This window comes from Ictidomys tridecemlineatus, chromosome 7, assembly GCF_052094955.1.
Source record: "Ictidomys tridecemlineatus isolate mIctTri1 chromosome 7, mIctTri1.hap1, whole genome shotgun sequence".
Classification (NCBI taxonomy): Eukaryota; Metazoa; Chordata; class Mammalia; order Rodentia; family Sciuridae; genus Ictidomys; species Ictidomys tridecemlineatus.
Window position 1 is genome coordinate 65,393,619 of NC_135483.1, and position 19,119 is coordinate 65,412,737.

General features: G+C 34.5%; 1 long non-coding RNA gene across 17 annotated transcripts in view; it reads right to left on the bottom strand.

Annotated features, from left to right (window-relative positions):
• Positions 1-19,119, bottom strand: part of LOC110597889 (uncharacterized) — a 437,292-nt gene that overhangs the window by 144,724 nt on the left and 273,449 nt on the right. For 13 of the 17 annotated variants that reach the window (XR_013423973.1, XR_013423970.1, XR_013423964.1 and 10 more), the window contains one exon: positions 15,854-15,958. The exons of the other annotated variants lie outside the window; for them this stretch is intronic. This is a non-coding gene — a long non-coding RNA (uncharacterized LOC110597889). The remainder of the gene's footprint in view (positions 1-15,853; positions 15,959-19,119) is intronic. 17 annotated transcript variants of the gene reach the window in all.

A 19,119-nucleotide genomic window follows, 5' to 3' on the forward strand; every position in this document is an offset into this window, starting at 1 on the left:
AGTGTATGACCAATCCATGGTGATGTGTTGAGTCTCTGAATTTAATAATTGTCTAGATGAGGATTCAGTAATCGATCAGGGAGCTTCTCTCCTCACGATCACCCTTCATTGCTGTACAGTCATTCCTTAGTACCCAAGACCCCACAGAGATACCCAAAACCTCAGATGCTCAAGTTCCTTATACAAAATGGACTATATTAACATATAATCAACATACATCCTCCTGAAAATTTGAAATTGTGTCTAGATCATTTATAAGACTGAATACAACAGGATTAAGATTAGGTATCACACCTTGGAGAAAGGACCCACTGACCACGGAAAGCTGCTCCGTTCATGGAGGGTCAGGAAGCAGGGAGGGTTGGGGAAGTGGCCACAGGGAAGATGCACCCTTGCAGGGTCTGTCACTGGGAGTCCTCCAGCCACACACCTGCCCCCTGCCTACAAATACCATCCAGTCAAGCTCTTCAAACTAGGATGAACTTATTAGTTCACAGCTCACACAGTCCAGTCTTTCTCTTTCTGAACATTTCTGCCTTCATATAGAAGCTTTGAGGAGACACCTCACATCCAAACTATAACAATGAGATATACACAGCAGAGCCACCTCAATTTTCACAAAACTTCACTTATATGGATAATTAAATCAGAAACTTAATTTACTTTAGGAGAAAGGGCGGGGGATAACAATGTCTAAAACACCAGAATGTTATAGAACTTGGTGTCAATGGTGATATCAAACATTCTCAGAAGACAGATGTGCTTCCTGTTTTCATACAACTTAAGACTTCAGTGAGGGTTACAAATAATAATTTTTAAAAGTAGATGACAAGGAGACAGTAGGCTGACAATATCAGAGGGATTAGGACTTGGACCCCACAAAGATAACCAAAACTCAGATGCTCAAGCAATAGGGGCAAGTGTCCAAAGAAGAAAAATGTAGCTCATTGGAGGAGCTGAAAGGAACTCAGCATGATAGAATGGTGGACTAAAAGAAGTCAGAGCAATGGCCAATAGTGGGAATGGGGAGGTAGGAAAGGGCAAGGTGGTGAGGAGACAAGTTGATATACCACAGGAAGGAGACGTACATTGACAGTAACTGGGAGTCCAGCAAGACCATGCTTGGGAATGTATCCCAGAAGACAACCAAATAAATCAGTAAAGATTCGTAGACTTGCCACAGTCTGGCTGGGCACAAATCAGGAGCCACTCAAGCAGGAACAAACTTTATTTCCAAACTCCCCTGAACACCACCCACGTGGCCCTTCCAGGAACACCACACACCAACTGGAACTCCCTCCACCAGAACTTCACCAACCAACACGAACTCCCCAAAAATCCCAGCGAGAACTCCAAAGTATTTTTATTTATTTATTTATTTATTTATTTATTTATTTATTTATTTGTTATTCAAAACATTAAAAAGATTGCAGAATCACATCGGTTACACATCCACATTTTTACACAATGCCATAATAGTAACTGTTGTATTCTGCTACCTTTCCTATCCTCTACTATCCCCCTCCCCTCCCCTCCCATCTTCTCTCTCTACCCCATCTACTGTAATTCATTTCTCTCCTTACTTTTTTCCATTCCCCTCACAACTTCTTATATGTAATTTTGTATAACAATGAGGGTCTCCTTCCATTTCCATACAGTTTCCCTTTTCTCTCCCTTTCCCTCCCACCTCATGACTCTGTTTAATGTTAATCTTTTCCTCCTGCTCTTCCTCCCTGCTCTGTTCTTAGTTGCTCTCATTATATCAAAGAAGACATTTGGCATTTGTTTTTTAGGGATTGGCTAGCTTCACTTAGCATAATCTGCTCTAATGCCATCCATTTCCCTGCAAATTCCATGATTTTGTCATTTCTTAGTGCTGCGTAGTACTCCATTGTGTATAAATGCCACATTTTTTTTATCCATTCATCTATTGAGGGGCATCGGGGTTGGCTCCACAGTCTAGCTATTGTGAATTGTGCTGCTATGAACATCGATGTGGCAGTATCCCTGTAGTACGCTCTTTTAAGGTCTTCAGGGAATAGTCCGAGAAGGGCAATAGCTGGGTCAAATAGTGGTTCCATTTGTTGATTGGGTTATGTGTTTTCTTATTGTTTAATTTCTTGAGTTCTTTGTATACTCTGGATATTAGGGTTCTATCTGAAGTGTGAGAAGTAAAAATTTGTTCCCACGATGTAGGTCCCTGTTTAACCTCTCTTATTGTTTAGCCGGAGGCTGACAGCAGGGGTCTATATACAATTGAATACACAGCCTGTTTCAATCCAGCCTCATCTTAATGGCTCCCCTCTCAACCATTACCTCTGGCAAAATGCCAGGGGCCATTCGGATTTGGCTGTGGCTCTCAACATAGACTAGGATATTTACTGCAGCCTAATGTGAAAGCCACCCATGCCTTTGTCATGGAAATAAACCGAAATGTTTGTCAAAATGCAGTTGATAAAAATAATTGATGGAGTTGGCAGTCTCAAAAATGATGACACATACATTACATATTCATTGACCTGAAATAACTCTGTGTTACAAATAAGAATATGAAGAAGGACTGGCAGAGCAGTAGCTTTTACTTGGTGCTCACTACGCACAGGCAGTGAGATCAATTCTTTACATATGATTATATTTGACTGTCTTACCATCCAATGATGTAAGATCTACAATTAGTCATTTTTTTACAAATAAAGAAAATGAAGCACAAGTGTGCCTGCCAGATTCCACACTTTTATATAGTGACAGAGCCAGAACCTGAATCCAGACAGAGGCAATACAAACCCAATCTATGTTCCTAGTAATTCTGAAAAAATAATGAGTAAGGCACGGAGTGGGAAGTGAGAAAAAGAGAGAGAAAGAGAAATGAATAATGATCATTAAAATATCTTTGACAAAACTTATCACTGAGTTGTGAGATTTTAGGTAAACTTTTCCATTTACACTTTTGTGGGTTTGAAGTTTTACAAATAAAAACTTGAATTTTTGTTTTCTGTGTGTATATATTTAAAGATCAGTTTTTGGTTTACAGAAAAATGATACAGACAGTACAGAGACTTCCAATATATCCTTCTCTTCTCACATGCAATTTTTCCTTCATTAGTAACTTGCATTGATGTGGTGCATATTTTACCAATGATAAGCCAATATTAATACATTATTATTAATGAAAATTTGTTAGGGTTCATTGTTGTTTGATATATTCTATGAGTTTCACAAATTAATAATGATACATTTTCACCATTATGGTATAATACATATGATTTAAAATAAATTTGAAAGGCAAATAATTGTCACTTATGCAGAATGATAATTGTATTTGATAATATATTTGATACACATATAATAGACAACTTTAACCCAACTTTCCCTGGGTCTAGGTCTATCTTTTACATAGGGATATCATGCTTTCATTTTGTAGACAAAGAATGTTCCTGTGTAAGTTGCTTCTCTATCAGCATTATTTGGCTGGCTTACATGAAATCATTGGTCCTTCTGAAATTCTGCCTTTGGAATGTGTTTAACTGTGAGTTCAAGGAGTTGTAGTCTCTTACTAGATGCAAATCAAGCACAATAAGGGCAAAGCCCTGTAGTGCCCAAGACCCTTTTGATAATGATGCCCACACAAGTCAATATATTTTGTTAGTCTTAGAGAATTAAAGCCCAAAGACAGTATCATTTGTCACTATAGTTACTTAATGTGTATTGCACTTTATTATTCAGTTTATTTCATGACTGAAGGAATCTTGTCACCTGTAAGAATCAACAGTGTTTCCTTATTTGTGTGACTTATTAGATAATTTTAGAAAGAGAGCAAAACCTCTGTCTAGTTACATATACCTTTGTTATATCCTTGGTTCCTTGTATGTGGATATTGTTTTATTATATATGACATTGTTTTTTTGCAAAATTTTAGAATGTATATCAGAATTTTTTTACATGTAGGAAAATGTGGATTTTTTTTCATTCTTCTCTTGAACACCATCGGTTTTTAATTGTGAATTAGAATTTTAAATATAGCTACCTATTATAAATTAGCTTTGACTTCATATACTGAATTTTTTTCTCTTTTTATAATAGAGATGATTTAGGACAAATCCGATAGCAAAATAACTAAAATAATTGTGGAATTGACTCAAGTAGGAATTGGTACATTGTAGTGGGCATTAAAGATAGTAAAAATAGAATAAATGTACAATAACAATAAATTCACTAAAATCAAATTAGGCGTATCATTCAAGTAAAATATACGTACCTGAGAAATAAATTTCTTACATTAGGTAGTGAAAACTTTGAAGAGTATTGTGAATTAAAGATACAGTAACTTTTGTTACTATACAGTACATTTTCAAATCATCCTGCAACTCAAGTGAAAAAGGCAATTACAGGATGGGTGCCTAATTAATTTAATGGTCACCTATAAAAATCACTTAGATAATTGGCATAAGAATTTTTTTAACCTAAATGCTATAAACTTCATTGATACCTCATGTAGTAGCAGTAATATATTTGCTAGTGGGGCATTTATCTAAAAGGAAAAGTGTGCAAATTCATTAAGGCTTTTATAAGAAGAGAAAAATAGGAGCAGATAAAGAAGTACATTAAACTTGTCGATAAATCTGAACCTGGAAATATTGTCTTCAATATGAACTTTGGAAATATATGAGCCATTTCTTTTTGCTCCTATCCAGTTACTATAACTTGGAATATCAGTTGTATCCTAATGATTCCCAAAGTTATAATTAAGCTCAGAATTATCTCCTGAGTTACAATCATTTCCAGTCACATGCTATTTAACAAGGTGATGTGTTTTGAGACACCTTTGTAGGCTACTTTTAAGACAGCTTGACATCACCAGGTAATATGTCACAGTTGTTGTATATACAGTGCATGGCTGTAAATCCAATTTCCTAATCCAGGTTTCCTAATCAGGTTTCTACTCTAACCCCCAATGGTATTTCAGATTCAATGTGATCTAAACCAACCCCTTGATCTCTTCTCTGACCTACTTTGATTCAGAATTTCTCCTCTTTCTGCATTTTTTACTCTTGGAGTTTCACACCAACATTGACCCATATGCCCATCTGGAAACATAGCAATCAATTTATATTCCTTCTTTTCCCATATTCCCCTATGCACCTTGCGGTAAAATTACAAACCATTCTGTTTTTAATGCATCTCACTTCTCTAATCTGCCTTCATATCCTGCTGGCTACTTCTCCATATCCTGCTCTTCTCTGCATTCTTATTTTATTCTGTAGATTCATTCCCTTTTATGCTATATCCTCACAGGTAATCCCTCAGTCACCTGCTTAAAAATCTGTTAGTGTTTCTTCCTTGTTGTTCAGTTAAGACCTCATTCCTTTAAACAGAAAGCTACTTGTAATCAACTCCAAGGTCCTCTCTCAGAAGGCTCTTACTCAACTCTGTCTGTCCTGCTTGCCTTTCTCTGAGCATATCACATTGGATAATGCCTGTGAGACTTTGGATGGGTCATTTTCCTTTTCTAATGGTTGTTTTCTTTTCCACAACTTCCTCTGAAAACACTTCCCTAACTCTTCCATGCACACATAGGAAGCACTGATCACACTGAGTTCTAATTATTCATATGAGCTCCAGGGGGGCCAGGGACCATGTCTCCCACCCCTCCCCAGAGCCCAGGCTGCCATAGATATTCTAACATTTAGCAAGGATTGAACATTTACTTTGAGACAATAGATTGTTTCTTAGAGGCTTATTTGGAATACCACATTAAGAAGTGTTATGCTATAGACAGCTCTGAAGCACAGGATGGCTGTAACCAAATAAATATATGTGTTAGAAAACTTTGGTAGGGTAATGGATGGACTAAAGAGAGGATATATTTGTTGTCGGGTAGGCAGAAATGTCCGGAGACACAGTTATGGATTTATTGGTGTGTTAGTCTAAAGAATGGGGATATAATTCATGTAATGTTTTATGTCAGGGCTGAATTACATTCTGAACATACAGCTCACACACACACACAAAAGAATTCTTAATCTGCTTCCTATCCATAACATATCCCACCCATTTTTTCAATTCTGATAACAGATATTCTGCAGGAGAGCATGATTATCATGCTTAATATTAATTTAACAGATAAAAGGGTTTAAGTATTTATTCCAAAAATGTTCCTAGCTTATTATAATACCATAATACTAATGGATTAATCATGAATTTATAGAAACCAAGTTGTCCTTTTTTGTATTTAATCTCATAGAGCAGTATATTCCACAACTTATTTGACATGTGTATATGGGAATTTTCTTAAATTCTTCTATTGAGGAACTTACCATATTCATATGATAGCCTGAGAATTGTGACACTGTCCCTGAAGATAAAGAATATATATTAAAAATACTTTTCTCTAAATTACCGCAGAAACCTCACTACATTTTCAATAACGAATTCTATATGTCCAGCATGTTTGCCAATTTTTGTTCATGTCATCTCAAATTATATGAGATAAACATTCCAAGAATTTAATCTAAAAAGTCTACTTTAACAAATTTCAGATAATACCATGGATTTTTCTGACACAATAAAATGGAAAGACCATTCTATGCTATTTTGTAGAATTAGAACTTGTGAAATAGTAAAGACACAGTAGAGCACATGCCTCCCTTAGAAAATTGATGGAAATACAGTAAAAATTGAGAAATCAATAAAACCCTTGCTAACTCACAGTGTCCAAGTTGTTTATTTTCATATATTTAAAAACTGTGATTTTCTTCCCACAAAGTATCCCTCAGTGCTTTTTATCTACTTTGCATGTTTAGTATAAGAAATAAAATAGTTTAATAAAATCCTTAATTTTAAGATAGAATTATTACTACCATTGTTGCCATTTAAGAGAAAAGTAGATTGGGGTGAGGAAGGAAAGGTTAAGATGACACATTAAAATTAAAATATATTGTGAAAAGAAATAATTCTCCTAAATTATATAAGTTATGAGAAAATACACCAGGAATAGGGTAACTACATTTCAAGGGTCAGCACTGAGAGTGTTTTATTCCATGAAGGGTTGTTTATGACAATCAATAGTGTCACTCATTTTTGATGATCTTTTGTGTCCTCTGTGCCTCACATTAAATGCATCAACATGTTTGATTTTTAATTTAGCCTTGTTAAAGTAATTTAGTTCAACCTTCACTGAGGAAATGGTGTTATTTGCAATGACAGTGCATGCTATTCAGCCTCTTAGGGCAAATGGACTGTCAGTTTACTTGTCGAGTATTGAGTTGACATAGTCAAGGAGCTAGAGAAGATGGAGAAGGATGGTTCTATTTACTGTGGTTTTTACAATGTTGGGCCGGGGGCTCACTGCTTTTTAGGGTTTATTTTTCCTTATTTTATCCCCCCCTTTTTAAAATTCTGTAAGTTTACATTCTCCTCATATTAGGTTTGAAATCCCAGTCATTTTTGATTCTCCTATCTTCCATAGTAACTATTCCAGATCCCATCAATCTATACTTCATATCTGATCAAAATGCACTCATGCTAATTCACTGTTGCTATTCATTACTGTGTAGCTTCAGTAGCCCAGCAATTGATTCCCTTACTTTAAATTTCTTTGTGAATAAAGCCACCAAATAGACTACTACCACAATTATTTGTAATGAGCCTCACTCATTATTTCTCAAAACTTTTAGTCTTACATAATCTACAAACTAACATATAACATTTTTTGCATTGGACTCACACTTGCTCATATTCTGCCTGCATGTTTTACTCTCCATTAATATTATCAACTCTCCCTTTATCTAGGCCAGCCTCTCCTTTCTCTTCATGCCCTCCCTTAACCTGCCATGCCTTCTCCGTGCCTTCTAACCTTCTACTCTTGGAGACTTCTCCAGGACCAGCTCTTCACTCTAAATTCACTGGCCAGGTCACTTTGAAACTCAAATGTAGTTCTCATTCCCAAACCACTAGCTGGGCAGTTCTATGTATTCCTTAAATTCTTAATTACATCTTGAGCCATTTGAAGGAGGAATGTTTTATTTCCTTCTAACCTGCATCCATTAGTTACTTAGGATTTACTGATTGTATAATTCATTGATTTCTATTAGCTATTGATAACATAGGACATGCAGAAAAAATATTTCCTTATTCTGTAAGAATCAACTCATATTTTCTAGTAACTAAAAGGAGAGTCTTTTGTGTGTTCACTGTTCTTTATAAGTAATTTAAATTTGAAAATTATTTTGGGGACCTCTAAACATTGCTAAACTTAACAAAAGTTGGGCAATATTTGTCTAATTGCTTATTGTCTGTCTAAAATTTCACTTGTAGTTAAAATATAAATTTCACAAGATCAGAAAACAGTTCTCTTCTCTATCATTATATCCTTAGGTTCTAGTTTTGAATGTGGTCATTCTAAAAGAATACCTAGTAAATACTCAAGAAATATCTGTGCTAAATTGAGTACATGATGCTTAGCAAGAGTGTTAGTCAGTCTTTTGTCACTGTGACCAAAATTACCCAAGAAGAACAAATTGTAGAAGGAAAAGTTTATTTGGAACTCATGGATTCAGAGTTCTCAATGCATGGTTGACTGATTCTATAGGTTAGGATTCAGGTGAGGCAGAATATCATGGCAAAAGTGTGTGGTAGAGGAAAGTTGCTCAACCCACGGCCCCCAGGAAGCAGAAAATGAAAGACTCGAACTAGAAACAAAACACAGTCCCCAAGGGCACACTCCCATTGTTCTATTGCTCTAGTCATGTCCCATCTACCTACAGTTAGTACTCAGCAGTCCATTCAAATTATTAATCTATCAAGTGGATTAATCCATTGATGAGGTTACAGCTCTCCTAATGCAATCATTTTACCTCTGAATATTGCTAAAATGATCAGCACTGAGCTCTTTGGAAGACATTTTTAAATCCAAACCATCACAGTAAGTTGTGAAGAAATATTGATTAAATAAAAACAAATTGCAAACATTAAAGAGCAGAATAGTAAGTCTGATAATAAGACTATATCTATATATTTTATATACCTATATATTTTAATAAACCTATATACCTATATAGATATAGATATTGAATATCATTGTAGAGGCCCTATAGCACTATAAAATGTACAGCTAACATTTGACTCAAGACATTGCTTCTCCAAAAATAAATAAATAAAATATAAATAGTCAAGCATCATTAGGGCATGTGAAGACATTGGCCTGGGACTCCTTCTAGAAGAAGCCCCAGGTGATAAGTCTGGCCGTCTCTGGTATTACATCCACTTCATCTGGATGGAGTTCAAAGTAATCAGTACTGTTGAAAGAGAGAAAAAGGAGGAACGGGAAATACAGGATTAGGTGGGAAAACAGGAGATTGAGAAAACAAGAGAGCAAGAGGCACATTTTATAATTTAGGATATTGAATAAGAATTTAAAGTGAAGAATTCCTTGTTGAAAACCCAGGGTCAAAGTTCAATTAAAGGTGCTGAAATACAAAATTCATTCCTTTGTCTGAAATTTCTCAATTGACCTTCAATGGTGCACTTCATTTGCTATTTAATGTCTCCCTTAGCATGGAAATATTCCCAAGGAAGGTGCAGACCCTTACAGGCATCAGGGACCTCACCAGCTACTCCCCATGTTTACACCTACCACTTCCATGAACCTGCCTGCCAGCCTCCTGACAGGTGCATTAGACCTAGCTGGGATTGGGAGAGTTGATCTCATCTCCCCATGGCCACAACCTAATATATAGTGTCTGCTATCTAATGTATAGGTATAATTTAAACTCTATTTCTGAGCCTGCTAAGGTCCTGAACCCAGGGGCTAACAGGATCCCCACTGCTGAATTACCAGCATGGGTATTGTTGCCAATACTTCTTTCCCTGAAACACACCTGGGTATACAATGACCTCAATCCAACCCACATCCCTTCCTGGGCCCCTGCAGAGGTCAAAAGAAAATATGGAAATGAGGGTCTCAATCAAATGGCTGCTCCAAGAAGAGGTCACCAGCACTCATGGAACAGAGACAAAAAGAAAAAAAGGTGGCTGCAAGTCCTGGGCCAAGGGCACAGGAAGAGAGAGCAAGAAGCAGGTAACTGGCAGAAATGTCCTCCTTTGGAACCAGGTTCCAAGATGCTGGTGAATCCTTCCTTTTCATATGTAATACACTTGCAAAGCATAAACTCAAGGGTAAAATCCTGGAGAATTTTGAGACTGGAAGGCTGAGTGCTAAACCTCAAGAGTGGGACCCTTCTTAGACTGTGCCTGTCCTAGACCCACAAAACTATCCTGAAGGCCCATGTCCAAGGGAAATCAATCTAGGGATGAGGTCTTGATGTTTGGGACAGGCAAGTGAGGCCTAGGGTCAGGACTCATCTCAATGATGTGAGTGATCCACATTTAAACACCTCTAACAGGTGCTCTCTGATCTTTGTGGAGGCCTATAACACACTGTGCTGTGGTTTCTACAGCAGATGAGTTTACCATGATTTCTATAAGAAAGCGAAGGAAAAGTAGATAGAAAGATAACAAAGCATTTGATTCAGAGATTTAAAATAAAAATAATGAAAATGAAAGGAGAGAATAACAAAGTCTTCACTGGGAAAAGTAATACTTATTTATATTGCAGCTTTCTGAGTTTTCAACATGGTCATATTTTATTCATGTCAATATCACCACCATAGCTAGAAGCTACTTACAACATGGAAAACCTCTAACATGGGGAGAAGTCTTTAACACTTATTTGTTGAGTTCAGTCTGTGTCCTGGAAATCTCACAAACATTCTATTTGGTTTTCACACACACACACATACAACTTAAGGCAGACATTATCTTTGCTTTTCAGATAAAGAAGCAGAGAGGAACAGTTATTCTACATGGTCAAGGGTATGGAGAGAATAAATGAAGTGGCAGGAGAGGAGGAGGATTTAGTGCATTTAACTACAAATGCACTCTGTAGTTAACAGATTTTCAACAGAGAACACATAAAACTTGCATAATCAGAAAAATATATACAAAAATAATTATAATCATCTGTGTTTATTAGGAAAGTTTCATTTATGAAAAAGCCAGGAAAGTGATATAGTCAAACCCACTTATGAGATTTATATTATTCATTGTTCTTTGTTTTCTTCACAAATTTTTAAATAGACATTTTGGGAAGCAAGTAAGTCTCTTTTAGACCAATGTATTTTTACCATATATTGTTATATACGTGGAATGAGAATTGACCATTGTAGATAGTAAAGATAAAGCCAATCAAAATAGTTTTCTTCAAAAGTAGCTTCCACACATATATTTAAGAAGCATTCTAAAGAACCTTCAAGTGAAGAATTCTGAAAATTCTTGAAATTATAATTTACTTACATTTGCATTTTACCTGGGGAATTTGTCCCATTTTAAAACATTTCTTTACCACTTCCTCTGACCTGTGAGTTTTTCTACCTAAAGTTATTTAGAGATATTTAGTGTGTGTATAATGCAGAAATGTTTGCTTTAATAATAATTTTCAAGTTGGGAATATATAATTTTATTTTTTAGAAGAAAACCAACCAGTCTATTTTGTAAAGTTTCCCATCTATTATAATACTGAAGAGAGAGCATATTGGTCCAATTAAAGCAAAATTGATACAAGATAGTTTTACATATTTGTTTGACCTAAAACCTCAATCCATATAAATATATTGAAGGGCTTCTGTTTAGTTTCAAAATGTTTACAAATATATAGTTTGCTAAAATTTCCAAATTATTTATTCTCAATGACAATACATTATTTTTTTAATATTTATTTTTTAGGTGTAGATGGACACAACACAATGCCTTTTTATTTTTATGTGGTGCTGAGGATCAAACCCGGGTCCCGCAGGTGCTAGGCAAGCGCTCTACCGCTGAGCCACAATCCCAGCCCAACAATACATTATTACAAATGAAAATCTCTTGGTATATTTTCTATAACTCTAAAAAATTGTCTAAAATATTTCAAGGTTACAAAAACATTTTATCTCACAGAAGAAAGAAGACATATTAACTTTTTAAAAATCCTATTTCTAACATGAACAGTCAGCATGTTTGATTTACTGAATGCAAAATTTATTATATTGGTTACTCAATGCATAAGATATTCAATATTTTTCATATTAGTAAGACAAAAACAAATCACTATCAATAAGCTTGTATTAATTTGTGACATCCATGATAAACTAAGTATGAGGCTGTTTTCCACTCTTTTGTTACTATTATGCTAGAATAATTCTAGGAATGGTTCTGAATCCAATATCAATTCTAAAACCATTAATTTGATTCATTTTTTAGGCATAATAATAAAAAGGCATATAAGAAATTGGAGTTCTGTTCATTTAACAGTTATTAATTATAGCCTTTATAATTTAATAAATGAATGATTTTGAATAATAGTTCTAAGCCAACTATCTGTTGTCTCTTCTTCAAAACACACTGTCAAGGTTCCTGAATAAATAGCCACAATGGAAAGGGAAACCCTGTGGCAGAAATTAAGAAATAAAGTACAGGAAGGATTAACCTCCAGCCTCCTGTGCTTTTATCTTTAGCATGCCTCAAAACCAGAGAAAGACTGCCTACCATTAAAAAAGATTAAAGGTGTTAATTAGACTAAGAGATAGAAACCTATCACCCTTATGTCAGGCAGACCAAACTAAATCTTCTAATGGATTAACACACACACATACACACACACACACACACACACACACACACACACACATGCATACACACACACACACACAGAGTTCTTTCTCTATTGAAATCCTATTGATGATTGTCTTATATGTATATTAATGAAAAAATAAATTTTAATTGAAAACAATTTAAATTTTTAAAAAATAATTTTATAGGTCTACTCATTACCACTATTCTGATATAATTTGTTTTAATATTTACTATTTTAACCACAGAATACTTAAAACTTACTTTATTACTGTAAAATTAAAAATTGCCAATCCTTACAGCTCCTTCAATTGAGACTGTTATGAAGTTAACATTGAATTACAAAGAGATTCTTTTTTATGTTCAGGAAAAACTGATGATACGTTTTATACAGACACACACACACATACTATGTGACAACTCAAAATGTATTTAAAGTATTTTAATACTAGATGTCAGAAAGGAAAATTATACTCTAAAATATCATTTAGAAAATTATATTCTATTATTTATAATTCTAATAAATTACATTCTAATATTTACCACTTGGTAAATAATTTTATTACCTTTAATAGCTTATCATTTTTAAATATATACATTTTCCATTGTTAAAATATAAGGGGAGACACACATGAATTTTATGTAGCATATAGTTTCATTCTACACATATGCACATATACCCATTTATGTATAAATATAAGTGCATGTGTGTGCATATATATGTGTTGTGCATGTGTACCTGTATTTATAGACACACCCATACCCATATACATATATTTCAGGTTCTATTACATCATGATGTTCTCTGTTCTCTCTCAAGTGTTAAATATTTTCAGTTCATTATATTTTAAGAGTGGTATGAATGGTGATGTGGTTTGAAATTAAGATGAAATAATCAAAATGTTAGATGAAATAACAGCACTTAAACATTTTTAAGATAACTGCTTCCAGAAACATTGAAAAAACTATATTTTAAATGACCAATTTGAGAATGATTTTGGATGTTTTTACCATAAATAAGTGACAAATGTTTGAGGACATAAATATACTTTGTCTGATTACACAGTGTATATATGTACCAAAACATCACAATTTACCTCATTAATATGTAAAATATTGATATTTTTATGTTTCACTTAAAATAAATTTACTTTTAAAAAGAACAGTTTGAGCACATAAAACCATAAAAGACCCAGGGACACTTTTATATAAAGATGCTGCTCTGCTGCTGATTTTTACTGTGCCCCTAAGATCTAAGTTGTACTGCAACTGTACTTTCACTTTTATATAACCCACACCCTGGGACTCAAATCTTGACGGTGACACTACAGTTGTGCCCTGCCCTTAGGAAACAAGCCTCTGCAGCATGCTGTCATCTTTGGGCAGGGTCCATGGCCATGTTCTATTCCCTGGAGCTAAATCATTGTGGTATGCCCCAGAGATTTAGACCACTCCCTATGGGGGATCTGCACAAGGGCACCAGGCTTCATACCAAGACAGATTCCCTTGGTTAGAACTGCCCCACATAGGAGAAAAGAAAATAAGAGAACCCAAACAGACTTCATCACCGAGAAGCCAAATAACCCAGGTTACTAATGCCAATACACCCACTGATTCGGCTGTCATGACTCCTCTCAGTGTTTGCTGCTATTTACCTCCTTTAGTGGAGCTACATGGAGACCACACTGTTATGTCTTCTCTAGATCACAGACAATGCACCCCCAACACCTGGCACAGCTTTAGTCAACTACAGGTGAAAGTCCTTGCCAAGTGAATCAAGTTCAAAAATGCTGAAAGAGGTGATTGTTTTCTCAGATGCTCAGATATATGCAATGGTACCAGAAACACACAAATAACAATAAAAATTTTTAAAAGATGCTAATAAAGAAACATAATAATTTTCCAGTAATTAACTGATACAGAATCAGATACTTATTTTGAGGAAGCTCAGCATGACACAAAAGAACACAGATAGATAGATAAATGAAATCAATAAAGCAAACATCAACAGAATGAGAAGTTCAACAAAGAAACAGAAATCACAATAAATGAATCAAATGGAAGGAAACAAAAAGAAACAAAAATGCTATAGAGGGTATTAATAGTAAGCTTAATTAAGCAGCTGAAAGAAACTATGACCTTGAATACAGAGCTTTTAAAATTATCCCAAGGAAAGAAAGAAAGAAGAATAAAAAGGAATGAATAAAGTCTTTAGGATTGATGGGATGTCACAAAATAAACAAATAAATGCATATGTGTATCCATGGAGAAGAAAATTGAAAGCTTATTTAAAGAAATAATGACTAAAAATATCTCAAAACTTCTGATAGAGATGAATATTCAGATCCATGAAACTCAAATCTTTCAGATTCAAACCAAAGAGGACTTCACTGAGACACATTATAATCCAATTGTCAAAATTTAGAGATGAAAAGAAGTTTGAAAGCAGAAACATAAAAACGAATTGTCATATACAAGACGATATCAATAAGGGCCAATGAATTTCTCAGAAGAAATCTTGTAGGTCAGGAGAGAGTTGGAGAATGTATTCAAATGATAAAAACAAACAAGACTAGCAATCGATAATGCTTTATTCAGCAAAGCTCTGATTTAGAAGTGAAAGAGAAATGGAGACTTCCTAAGACAAATAATTGAAGGAGTCCATCTCTAGACCTGTCCTACAATAAATACTAAAAGGAAATTTTCAAGCTGAAACCTAAGAATACTCATTAATAACATGAAAATATATGAAAATTTATTTTGTATAAAAATTCACTAATAGAATTGTGTGTGTGAGTGTGTGTGTGTGTGTGTTTCTGTTCAAATTCAGAATACTCCAGTACTAAAATGGTAGCGTGCAAATCAATTTTAAGGACAGTATAAAGGTTGAAGGACAGGAGTATTAAAATGATCATAACTACAATATTTGTTAATGAATATGCAATACATAGAGATGCAAATTGTGACATTAATAACACAAAAAGAGACAGGTAAAAATGTGTGAAATTTGTATACTACAGCTTTATCTCATACTGTTTCCAAAAGATGCAAACTAAAATAGATAGCACCTGTCATTTTAGTGGTGAATGTTACAGTAAAAAGTAACTTTTGACTAATAAAAATTGAATGAAAATATGATGTAGATACTAATTTGATTAGTTTTATAGTTTTAAAACATTAGATCACTTACCTTATTTAACTTAGATAATTAAAGAATTTTTGCTTATTTAAGTAGTTCTTGGCAGTGCTGTCAAGGTCTGATGTATTCAACAAGATGATCAATGAATTAGAATTTCTGTAAGATAAAAAATACTATTTTGACTTTTACAAATTTCCTAGTAATCAAATTACACATTTACCATATTAGGCCAATATTAGGTGCAATATTTAGCTCACTTTTCATTAACAAATATTACAGACCTTGACAATCAAAATTTTTGTGCTCGGTAAATGTGGAATGTATTATCTCTATACTCTAAACCCATGGTGAGCTATGCAGAAGTATACTGACAACCAAATTCTGCTCCATTGTGCTGATCCCTGAAACCCAATGGAACAGGGGCATTTCTTTCAACTTGAACTCCTTTCTTACTCTGAATCTTTTGATAACTTTTCAAGGGCAAATGCTCAATTGGTCAGGCTTTAAGACAGTTTGAAAGAATAGATAAAATAGAGGACTCATTTGAATGTGTTTAGTTACATCATTAGGACCCTCAATTGATGTGTGTATGTATGGGGGGGGGGTTCTTGGGTTTCTCCCTCACTTTTATTTTTTCCTGTCTCTTGTTCCAGTTTTAATATTTTTATTGGTTCTTTTTAGTTATTCATTTTAATAGGATTCATTTTGACATAATTATAAAAGCCTAGAATATAATTTACTCTGATTTAACCCACAGTACTTCCCCTTCCCCTCCCTTCAACCTTCTTCCCTTCCCTCTACTCTACTGACCTTTCAGCTAGTTACAGTTTTTATTCTTAATTAGTGTCTTATGGATACATATAATGTGAGATGCTGTAGTATGTTCATATATGTACATAGTAATGTTAGGGCAGATTCATTCTGCTGTTTTTCCCTATCCTGATAAAAGCCACCAAAACAACAAATAACCCAATCAACAAATGGGCCAAGGACATGAACAGACACTTCTCAAAAGAGGATATACAATCAATCAATAAATACATGAAAAAATGTTCATCATCACTAGCAATTAGAGAAATGCAAATTAAAACCACTTTAGATTTCATCTCACTCCAGTAAGAATGGCAGCTATTATGAAGACCAACAACAGTAAGTGTTGGCGAGGGTGTGGGGAAAAAGGTACACTCATACACTGCTGGTGGGACTGCAAATTGGTGCAACCAATATGGAAAGCAGTATGGAGATTTCTTGGAAAATTGGGAATGGAACCACCATTTGACCCAGCTATCCCTCTCCTCGGTCTATACCCAAAGGACTTAAAAACAGCATATTATAGGCACACAGCCACATCAATATTTAAAGCAGTTCGATTTACAATAGCTAAACTGTGGAACCAACCCAGATGCCCTTCCATAGATGAATAGATTTTTTAAAATGTGGCATATATACACAATGTAATATTTCTCAGCACTAAAAGAGAATAAAATCGCTGCTTTTGCAGGTAAATGGATGGAGTTAGAGAAGATAATTCTAAGTGAAGTTAGCCCATCCCAAAAAACCAAATGCCAAATGTTTTCTTTGATATAAGGAGGCTGATTAATAGTGGGATAGGGAGAAAGAGCATGGGAGGAATAGAGGAACTCTAGATAAGGCTGAGGGGTGGGAGGGGAAGGGAGGGGGCATGGGGTTACTAATGATGGTGGAATGTGATGATCATTATTATTCAAAGTACATGTATAAAAACACAAATTGATATGAATATACTTTGTATACAACCAGAGATATAAAAAATTGTGCTATATATATGTAACAGGAATTATAATGCATTCTGCTGCCATATAAGTTAAAATGAATAAATAAATTAATAAATAGATAGATAGGTAGATAAAAGCCAAATGGTATTCAAGGGTTATAAATTTCCTAAGTTTCATACTATGGGAAAATAAAATTAAAAAAAATACAAAGTTTACTAAATCCAAGGGTTATGCTGGGTGGTTTAAATTGGGCAATACACAATTGGTAGCATTTTGCTTTATATACATGAAAAAAAATGCAGCTCTTTTGAACAACAGATATTTTTTAAATGACTTGTTCCCCTGCTATCTGTCTTCCATTTAGCAATCAAACTGCTTGAGAGAACAGTTTCCATTCAGTGCCTTGACTTCCTCACTTCAATTTTCTCACCCCATGATGGGTTTGTTTCCTGCTTTACCTTCATTAGGATTACTTCCAGAAGTTTATATTCATTAGGTATATTGATGATATTTTTCAAGTAATCCAATGATTCATTTTAATGATTAATTCAGTTGAAACATGACTGCTCTGTGGGATTTAGATACTGTGTTCTAAATATTTATGTTTCTCCAAAATTCACATGCTAAAATCATAAACATCATTATGAGGAGGTAGGTTTTTTGATAGGTAAGTAGTTCATGATGGCAAGGCTTCATAAATGGGATTATTGTCCATATAGCTTTCTCTTAAAATCCAGATCAAGGTTTCCAGTGTCATTTTCTTTCCCCAAATGACTTTGCCCTGCTCATCTTATGTCCTATTCATTTGTATGTCTAAATCCATACATCAATAGAGTCAATGAAAGTTTCTCTAAACCTTGCACTTGGAAGTTGGACTACATTGTGTTCCATATTGCCCCAAGATAATATTTGCCACATTAATTCTAGTTGCCTCTCTAGTGGAACACATATGTTTACAAAAAGCATTATATATGCCTAATGTATAGTAAGTACTCAATCAATATTTAATGATTAACTGTTCAATGGTAATTGGGGTGGGGTAATTGTTTGTTTCCTATGTCAATGTCCGATTGGACTATATTCATTCAGGAAAGTGTTGTTTTCTGCAGAGATCTTTTTATTGAATATTTGAATGTAAATGTTGGTACAACTTGCCAAATGACAGAAACTTGGCAATGATATAAGCTACCTCAATTGAGACATATTATTTAGTATGAACACCAACATTTAGAAAACTGAAATGTCTTTCAGAAATCTTTTAATTAGGTAGCCTTTTTTGTTGTTGTTTACATATGATATTGCACATCCTGTCACTAATAGAAAATAATTTGGATTCCATTTGGAATGCACACTGATAATTACTCTTCTCAGATAACTGCACCAAGTACAGCAATAAAGAAGTTTCACATTAAAATTGAAGTTGGTGTAACTCCAAAAACACTGAACATTCATTACAGGCTCAGAAGCTTTGTCATTTCTAAAGACTACAACAACTAAGTGTCTTCTCAACTATTTTTTGCTTCCAAAGCACCAACAAAAATCTACTTTAGTCAGAATAAACTG